Genomic DNA, 10,608 nt, shown 5'->3' with positions numbered 1-10,608 from the left:
CCTGGTTTCCAGGTTATGAAACTCTCCTGTTTTACTTCACTGTCTCTGACCGTTTCTTCTGTTTCCATTGGTTTCTTTTCCTCCTTCTGAGTCCTAAAAGGAAGTATTCCTGAGGATTTTGTTCTCTCTCTTTTATTTTTTGGTGCACACCCTCTTTCCTGATGATTCGTTGCACCCACAGCTTCAGTATCTCTATCATCTTACGCTTGCCCCCAGCTAGCTTCCACCCACCCTGTGGTTAACCAACACCTCAAATTTTTATGAGCAAAGTGAAGCTCATTATGTTTCTCAAATCAGCTCTTCCTCCTGTTCTCTGGGCCCTTGAATTCAGTGATGTGCTGCTACACTGATTCTTTGGGGGAGAAGGAGTCCCCTGTTTGTAGCATCTGTTGATTTCCATAGAGTTTCCATGTCCCCACAATGGCCAATTTCGAACTAGTGACATGAAGTCTCTGAAAACAGAGTCGGGGAGTGACAGCTCCAACAAACCACTGAACCATCCTCAAATTTCTTAGAGTCAATACCTTATATTGACCTTTTCCCTCCGCCATGTCTTCATGACAGCAGATCAACTGCAAAGTACAATTGGGTCTCTTTAAACACAGATTCCTCCACCCATCTCTTCTCTGCATTTTCTACCACTCTTACCTCCCTGAGGTTCATCGCCTCCTGCCCTGCCCACTCAGTATCAGTCTCCTAATTTTTCTCCCTATCTCTAGATTCTTTCATTACCACTTTTGGAAGATTAATCTTCCTAAAGTGCATTTCCCAAAATGTTCCCAATGTGTTACCCAAACCTTCAATAGTTCCCTTGCTATTTATGTTCTACAAAGCATAATTTGGCATTCGATGCCTTGTTCAGTGTGCACTGCATATATGTGCATTCTCTCCAGTTAGATTCGGTTGGCTGCCATTCAACTGTAGACCCAAAAGATTAGTGGCTTTAAAAAGACAGAAGTTTACTCACCTCTCATGTAAAAGCCTAGAGGTAAGCCGACCAGGGTTGTGAGGAGTCTGTGCTATATCAAGTACTTCCAACTCACCATCTTGACAATTTTGATAGATGGTCCTCAAGCTCATGTTTCAAGATGGCAGTCAACACCTCAAGTTTCAGGCAGCAGAACAAGGAAGGGCACAGGTTGGCTGACTTTCAGGGCAGCTTTCAGAAACTACCACAAGATGTTTCCACTTAATCCTTGTTTTCCAGACCTAGTTACATGACCATACATACTTGCAAGGCATGCTGGATGGCTATGTGGAGAATCAGGAGGATGGAGAGACTGGATTTGGAGGAACAATTATCTGTCCCTTTAAAAGGCCTCAACATTTCTTTGAAAATGTGTTTCCCACTAGACCTCTGCCTAAACTTAACACCAGATTTATGTAAATGCAACTGTGTGCCAAGCACTGCTCTATGTACTTACATACACAAATGAACCCCTGAATCCTGGCAAGAGGCCAGTGAGGCCAGAACCATCGTTATCCCCATTTTATAGATGGGGAAGGTAAGAACCAGCTTAAAGTTCCTGAGATTCTCAAAACTGCTTGGGAATCAGCCCACCCAGGAAGTTTGCTAAACAGTAGAGTCACATGCTCTGGTATAGGACGGAAGTGCTGAGGAAAAAAAAAAAAAAAAAAAAAAAAACTGCGTGGAAAGAAGACCAAAAGTGGATCTCTGAGAAATAGCAGTTACATTTATGGGAGCGATGTAGAAAGCACTGACCTCCAGTATAGTGTGGGAGGCAGGAGAGCCGAGGCAGAATGCTCTCTGGGAGGGTCAAGTGAGGATGTTCAAATACCATCGTGTCTATAAAGCCCCGGAAGGCACTGGAAGGCATTTGCTGGGACTGGGAATCAGGAGGTCACTTATGACCACAGTGAGAAGAGTTTCAGAGGATGCTAGGGACACACCCAAAGACTTTGTAAGCCCTCCCAGAGAGATCTCCACTCTCCCCCCTCCTCCCTCGTCCCTCTCCTTGCTCTCTTTCCCCCCACCTTCCTTCCCACCCCACCCTTAGGACCAGGTTTATACATTAGTTCTTGCTCATTTGCCATTGCTGATGTGAATACCATTCCCAATATTCCTGTCATGAAGTCAATATAAAAGATGGTGTGGGGCCTCCCTGGTGGTGCAGGCGGTTGAGTGCAGTGCTGTGAAGCTGTCCACAGCCTCCGCAGTGCAGGTTCGATCCCAGCCGGCCAGCGAGATACCCACATGGCACAACATACCTCTCCTGTCTCACCCGCTGCTCCCCTTAGCAGTGTGTTTCAGTCCGTCTGCCTATTCTGCTCCCTGCTCTGTCTCTGATGAATCCTCTCACCCTCCCGCACCTCAGGCCTGTACCCCAGTTCTCATATAAATAATAAATCTTTAAAAAAATAAAAAAAGATGGTGTGTACATGAGTTGAGATTTCAGAAGTATGGAAGCAGGAGGCTCACCGTCCACCTCAGTTAGGTAGGGAAGGTCTCACAGAGGAGGCAGCAGGCAAACAAGAATTTCTTCTTCTATTGGTGAAGAGAGATCACATGGGATGGCCACCAGTCTACCCAGATGTGGAAGGAGACCACATTTCCCATTAAATGCACTTGCCCCCCTATTCTGGAGAGGTGGTTGCCTTAACACAAGGACTGTTCCAGGTCACCATGAGCCCAGAGCCCACGCTGCTCTCTGCTTTAGCCTCTTGGCAGGAAGTGGGCTAGCCCTTTGCAGTTCCCACCACTCTTTTACATCTTGGAAAGAAAATGCATGGTTCCTCAAAACTTGTCAGGAGTTGAGGGAAGACTATAAAAGCTACTGTTGCTCCCATAGCTCCAGGAGCATTAAGACTTCAAAAGAGGAACTACTTATGCTGTCATCACCACAGCGGTCACTTCGACAGGATTTCTTTTTCCGATACAGCACTGGCTGGACAGGCCTGGCTTGCAGAGAGGCAGAGGAGGGCCGCAAAGACACTGACTCATTCTGCCCTCCCTCACGCCCTTCACAGCTGCCCCTCGCTGCACTTCCTCCTCCCCCTCCTCCTCTGAAGTTAAAGGTCAGCCTCTCTCATGCTCATGCCAAGGTTTTTTTAAACACACACACACAGGCAAAAAAGAAAAAAAAATCCTGGCTTCTGAGGAGGTAAATTTTTTAACATAAACAGAAATAAGGAAAGGCACTCTCAAAAATAAATTTAAAAATAAATAATCCTTCCCCCAATCTACTTAGTAATTCCAGAAGGATAAAATTTTCCAATTGTAAATGCAAAAGGAATAAAATAAAAGAAATGAATGCCCCACTGTGTTAACACAGGCCTTTTAAAAATGATCCTAATTTCTTCCAGAAGGCTCTGTAGAGTAAATTGCAAGTTTTTCCTTAATATAGAAATAATTCAGCAGTAATATATTCACTTCTCTTCACATGTCTTTAGCGCTAGTGTGAACACAGCAACATTTTACAGTTGGCATCCTGTACGGAGCTGCTCCAAAATGCTGTATTCCAAAGGGCTACAATCGCGCCTTGTGCCTCTGAAACGGCTTCTGAAGCGGCTGTTGCTAAGAGCAGACATCAACCCAGGGACGACCCCACTCAGCAAACCCAGCCAACCCCACTAGGGGCAACACACGGAACTTTCTACCAAATGTGCCTGCTCTGGTAAAAGATGAGCCCGTTGAACCTTGGGACCCACTCAAGCGCCTGAGAGCTCCTGGGCAGGGATGTCCCCGCTGGCAGGATAATTTGTGTCCCCCAGCCTTCATTCATCCCAACTTAGGCATTTACATAGCCCCAACTTAGGCATTTACATAGCCCCTTTAAAAACCAAGAGGCCTTCACTTGGGAGGCCTAAAGTAGGGTGGGCAGAGGTTATTACAGTGTGATTCCTATTTTACTGATGAAGAAACCAAACGAGTCCGAGAGTTTAATGACACAACTCCTGAGTGGCAGTGCCTGGACTAAAGCCCACGACTTCTGAATCTCTGCACTGTCTGAATTCACTTCCGGCCCCGTGTGCCCGCTTACCCCAAGAGCCTGGCTCAGCGCTGAAAACAAGGACTGACCTGTTTACCACAGGAGTCTGGGGTCCTTCTCTTTCCACCACGTGTATCCACACGTGCTCAAAGGCCCCCAGACCTGTACACACTATGTTCTTTCTAACTGATTGCCCCTTAAACTTGTAGAAACCTTCATCTGACTGCATGGCCGCCTGAGTCCACACCTCCTGCTTTTCCCCATGCCAATGACAACCTGTTTCAGATTAGTTTTAACAATTTTCTCTGGTGATTTTCCAAAATCTCCTCAGCCAAACAATCAGGGAAAGGGATGGGCCTGGCGCCGGCCCAGCACCTGCAGAGGAGACCGGGTAACCACCATTTCCCTCCTCCCTGGAGACAGCTCCTGGGGCCCCAGCAACTTTACCTCAGGAAATTTATGGAAACTGTTTAATGCTATCTGAGTTCAACTATGTGAGAGGAGTAATCTTTTTGAATTTGTGCTTTTCTTTATTGCCTTTCTCTGTAAATGACCTTCTTACTTGATGGTGGGGGGGAGGGAAGAATATTCGGATGTTAAAGGAAGAATGCCAAGAAAAAGAAAGATTGAAGTTCAACTTCCAACATCCATAATAGGATTATCAAATCCACTGAAAGGTTTTGTCAAAAGAGAAAACGGTTTTCAAAATCCCTTTTCGACCCTTTTTAACATTTCAAAAGGCAAGCTTGCCAACCTGGACCAGAAGTTTGACCTGAGGGAGGTCTCACCCCCAGGGGGCAGGGCCTAAGGAGAAGAGAAACTGAGGACATAGGAGAAGCAGAAATAAGGGGGTCAGAAACTGTGATGTCCACACACCCAAAGGCCCACATCTCTCAATGAAGTAGGTTATGTATGGGTAGTCCAAAAATATCAGACTGAACCACAGATTTCTGGGACACTTCCAGAGCAGCCTGCACTAATTTTCAACATGGAGCGGGAGCAATATCTCAGAGGTGGTTTGAAGGAAAGAAGGTGGAGTGTTGAAGGTAGTGCTGCCCTGGATCTCCATGGCCTGTGAATCGCCTGTCAGGGTCCAGAAGTTCCCTGTGACTCAGTGAGGAAAAGCAGAGGTAGAGCGAGGCAGCTGAATTGGCACAGACCTTGAATGGGAGTGGAGAGGTCAGAGTGAGAGGCAGAGACCAGAGCAGATGGCCATCATCATGTTGCATGAACGTTTCATTATTAATTATAATTCTATTTGGGTGCTACCTTCAAAATATCAAGCAGAAGCAAACCACTTCTTGCCAACAATACCAGCCTGTCCAAGCCACTTTTTTCTCTCTTGCTGACTTGGTTTCTAGCTGCCTCAGCTTCCTCATTGGCAGTCCTGCCTCCACTCGTGGCTCCCTACAGTCTGTCCTCCACCTAGGAGTCAGGACGATTCCTTTAAATATAATTAAGACCATGTCACTGCTCTAGTAAAACCCTCCAACAGCTTCCAAATCAATTTGAAGTATAATCTGAAATCCTTTGCATGGCTGACAAGGTGCTACTTGACCTGACCCCAGTCTCCCTCTCAAACCCCATTCCCCGTCTGCTCATCCACACCCACTGTACTGCAGACAGGGCCTCCTGGATTGATCCCCCAATGTGCTAAGCATGCTCCCACGCCAGGCTCTTTGTACTTGCTCTTCACTCTGCCTGGAATGTTCTCTCAAGCCTCCTCATGGCTTGTATCTTCATCCAGGTCTCTTCTGTCACCTCCTAGGAAAAACTATGCCTAACCAACCTCCATAGCCACCACTCCAGGTCACTCTCTGTCCCATATATTACCCATTTTTATATTTATAATATTTTTTAAATAATAGTGAAATGCATATAACATAAAATTTACCACTTAACCATTTTTACATATGTGGTTTGATAGTGTTAAGTACATTCACGTAGTAGTTCAACCAACACCAACCTCCATCTCCAGATCTCTTTTTGTTTTGCAAAACTGAAACTGCACCTATTAAAAACAAGAATTCCCCCATTCCCCTCCTCCCCCCAGGCCTAGCAACCCCCCTTCTACTTTCTGTCTCCTAGAATGTGTGTGCCTCAACCAAGGTAGTCTGGGTGCCTCATGTAAGTGGAATCATACAGTATTTATCTTTCAGTGACAGGCTTCATTTCGCATAATGTTCTCAAGATTTACCCACATTGCAGCATCTACCAGAATTCCCTTTCTTTTTAAAGTTGAATAATATTCTATTGTGTGTTTATACCACTTTTTGTCTAGCCATTCAGGTATCAGTGGACACTTAAGTCACCCCCACCTTTTGGTTATTGTGAAAAATTCCCTCACGAACATGAGTGTACTAAGATACACATTTCATCTTTATTTGCTCACTATCTCTCTATACTAGAACGCAGACTTTTAGTGGGCAAAGATTTCATTGTTCACTGCCTGTCTCCAGCACTAATACAGTGCCTGGTACATAATATATGCTCAGTGAATGTTTTTTGAATGACTAAAAGTGGCACAATCAGTTTATCCATCCAGGGAGGCTCCAACTGCACAGACAGCATTGGGGTGTGCTGAGCAATCTGAAAGAGGCTGTAAGCAGTGGACACTCAGAAACACATTTTGACAGTCCCATTATAGCACTGTCCTAGGGAAGGCCTTATAGTTATTCTGCATATGGCATTAGGAACATATCAATTGTAGAAAGCCTAGTAGCTAATAAAGCATGACTCCATTAACTGTTGGATTCATACAATACTTTATCTTATAGTCTTCATACCACTTAATACTATTTGAAATTATCATTTATTCATGGTTCCCTTATTTACCATCTGCCCCCTCTCATATAGGATCTATGAGGACAGATATTTTATTTTCAACATAGAATAATCAAAACAATAAATGAATGAATGATTTTATGCACCATTCTTTGAGTTCTGACTCAATAATTCTCAAGAAACTTTCTAATTACAATTTTAGTTCACCATAACATAAGACCCAAGTCAAACTAATGCTAATATAGCAACCACAGAGCATTAATAAAGTGGCATTTTTATTAAACATCTGAAAGGAAACTCCATTTGTCTCTTCTTATTCACAATATTTATGACACCAGGCAAATGGGATTTTTTTCCCACACCAAGCGAATCTCTAATTTTCAGCAACACCAACTGGGTGTGCTACATATTTAATTCAATTCTGACACTATCTACCTGGAAATAGCATCAGATATCACAAGTTAAAAGCTCAGTCCCACGTGACTGTCTGTGCACACACACACACACACACACACTTCAGAAACCAATTGCAAGTTCAGGTTATCATCTGCACCTCTGGCCAACCAGCTATAAATCAGAGTTCTCATGACCCCCTTCTCAGGTTTAATAATTTCCTAGAATGATTAGAACATTCTCAGGTTCAGCAATTTGCTAGAATGGTAAGAACTCAAGGAAACATTTACTTGTGTTGGGAGATTTAGTAGAAAAAGATACTACTGGGCCTCCCCGGTGGCGCAGCGGTTGAGCACTAGGTTGCGAAGCTGCCCGCAGCCTCCACGGGGCCAGTTCAATCCCCGGCTGCTCCCCGGCCACCAGAGGAGGGTCCCACATGGCGCGCAGACCTCTCCTGCCGCCCGCTGCTCCCTTCAGCAGTGTACTTCCGTCCTTCTGCCTGCTCTGCTCCCTGCTCTGGCTCTGGTGAATTCTCTCACCCTCCTGCGCTTCTGAGTGGACCCAGTGCTTTTAAATAAATAAATAAATAAATAAACAAATCTTTTTAAAAAAAAAGAAAAGAAAGAAAGAAAAAGATACCACCGAGGAACAGCCAGAAGAGAGAGTAGTACAAGGTTTAGGGGATGGGGCACAGGGCTTCCATGTTCCTCCAAGCACACCCCCAGCACTTCATGTTCACATGGACAAAAGCTCATCAGATCTCTTTGTTCAAGAGTTTTTACAGAGTTTTAATCTCCAGCCCTCCAGCCCACTCCTGCTGGTGGCTGGTGAGTGGTGTTGAAAGCTCCAGTCCTCTAATCATTTTGTCTTTCTAGTGACCAGTCCCCTCCTATATTACCACCACCCCACAAAACAGTTCATTAGCATAAAACCAAGTGTGCTCAAAGGAAGATCTTTATAAATAACAAAAGATTCTCCTATTCTCTATAAATGCCAAGAGTTTTAGGTGCTATGTGGCCAGGAACCAGATACAAATATCAATATTCTTTGTATATCCCAGCATCAGTCTCTAAAATCTTGGTTGTTATGATTCTCTCAAAAAAATCAATCTTAATCTCAATGTGGAAAAAAAGAGAGTGAGAGAGAGAATCAGCTCCTGCACCAAGTCACCGAGATCAACTTCACCTTAAGAGGCTTTATGCTCACCGCAGCAAGTTGGATAAAGGGAGAGGGAAATCTTTTGATTGATATCAATTTCTTGTTGTCTTGTGATTTCTAATATACTCCAAACAAAAGAACAAAATAAAATCTCACACAGAATGAGATGGTCATCATAATTTTGAAGATCTCAACACAAGATTGCAAATTCTGGGCCTCCCTGTGAAACTGTCCACAGCCTCTGCAGCGCGGGTTCCATTCCCTACCGGCCAGGGAGATTCCCACATGGTGCAGCAGACCTCTCCTGTCACACCCGTTGCTCCCCTCAGCAGTGCTTTCAGTCCGTCCACCTGTTCTGCTCCCCACTCTGTCTCTGGTGAATCCTCTCACCCTCCCACGCCTCTGGCCTGTACCCCAGCTATTGTGTAAATAAAAAATAAATCTTAAAAAAATTGCAAATTCTTTGTAATTGTATGTTTCCTACAAAATTATCAGGAAGAGAAAGTCCATGATTAACTGGTGATGTCTGCTGTAGCATGGGAAGGAATATGGTGGCATTTATGGCATGAGTCTACCATCCTCACCTGAAAACATCCTCTAGCCCTTCCCAATCCTCAGAATATTCTGTGACTATTCAGACACCTCTTCAGGAACCCCAGTTACAGCGTACCATGGAGATGTGATCAAGAACCTCTGAGGGTCTTCTACCTCCTTTTTCTACTTACTTTCAGAAAGGTTAATGTAGAAAAGTTACTTTTCATCCTTCAATTCCTATTTCCTTATTCACAGAGAGCCAGCAGGAAACTATGATCTATCAGCAATTATGTTTGCAAAACCCTGTGCACTTTGGTTCCACAGCCTAGCACTCAGAGATGGGGCAAGAGCATTCCATCTTGACTTTTGTATTAGAGCTGGTCACGTGCTTTCCAGCCCATCACCTCACATTCTGCTTCTAAAATTAGGCATCAAAACAAATGTCATTCCTGCCTCAGATGGGTTTGTTTGTTTTCGTACCTCACAGGTCAAGGGAACATCCTCCATTCCTGCTTCCTGACCCCAGTGTACTACCTGCAAAAAATATCAAGCTTCTTCCTTATTAGAAGTGAAGTTTCCTCATTGAGGTCTTTAACCTTCCTGACCCAGGAGAAGACCAACACATGCTGCAGCTTGGAGAGCAAAAGACTTTTCAGAAACCAATCACTAAAGACAACTCAAGACCCAAAGCTCAACTCTCAGACTTTTCTATTTCACTTCTCATTCTTCTACAAATGGACGTTAGAGATTATCTGAAATTTCTAGTGGGGGAACTGACCCATCACAGGAATGTTCTTGCTTTGTCTGGAAAGGTTGTCTTCTCAAACCCAAAAGACAGCTTCAAGAGGTGAGTAAAAAAAGTCAGATGTGGCAGTTGCACTGCCCTATATTAGTGTCAAGTTTTCAAGGAACAATAGAAAGGTCTTTTTTCACACTATTTTCCTTCACTTTGGTCCCCTCAGCTAGATATCCAGTCCTGCAGAGGTAAGGGCTATGTCTTAACATATTTTTAAAAAGATTCCTTGCTAAAATAGCTCCAATAAATATTTATTCCTTGATAGACATGGCATGATTAATTAATCATTTTTAGATAGGAACAACCATTCCCATCTAATAAACAAATATTATAAATACTTGTATATAAAACAAATGAACAAATAAGATTTTCTGGCTACTATTTAGGGTTTTTATCCTCATCCTTTATACCCCCTAGTCCCTTTCTCCCTCCCATTTCCTCTTAACCTCAGAGCCCTCTCTGCTGCTTTTATTAATGTCTACAAGTTTTTGCATTTTACTTCCTTAAATCTGTTACGAAATGTTCAATATGTATTTTTTGTCACTCTGACTTGCTTTACTACACATAATTCCCTGGAACTCCCTCCATTTTGCGATAAATGGCTGCATTGCATTTCATCTCTCCTTATGACTGAAGAGTACTCCACAGTGTGGATAGACCACATCTTCTTGATCCAATCACCCTTTGATAGGCATTTAGGCTGCTTCCATGTTTAGATGTTGTAAACAGTGCTGCAATGCATATGATAGAGTATGTAGTTTTATTGCATTGATGGTTTCACATTCTTTGGATAGACGCCCAAGAGTGAAATTGCTGGATTACATGGTAGTTTTTTAACATGAATCCAAATCACTTTCTGTAATGGCTATACTAGTATACATTCCACCAATTGTCTGACTACTTTGGAAGCTTGATGAATGAATTAACGAATTACTAATAATGATGATCTGATTCCTAAGCTCAAAACAGTTTTGAAACATGACTTATAAACAG

This window comes from Talpa europaea (genome assembly GCF_964194135.1).
Source record: "Talpa europaea genome assembly, chromosome: 6".
NCBI lineage: Eukaryota > Metazoa > Chordata > Mammalia > Eulipotyphla > Talpidae > Talpa > Talpa europaea.
Note: the sequence above shows the minus strand (reverse complement) of the source record.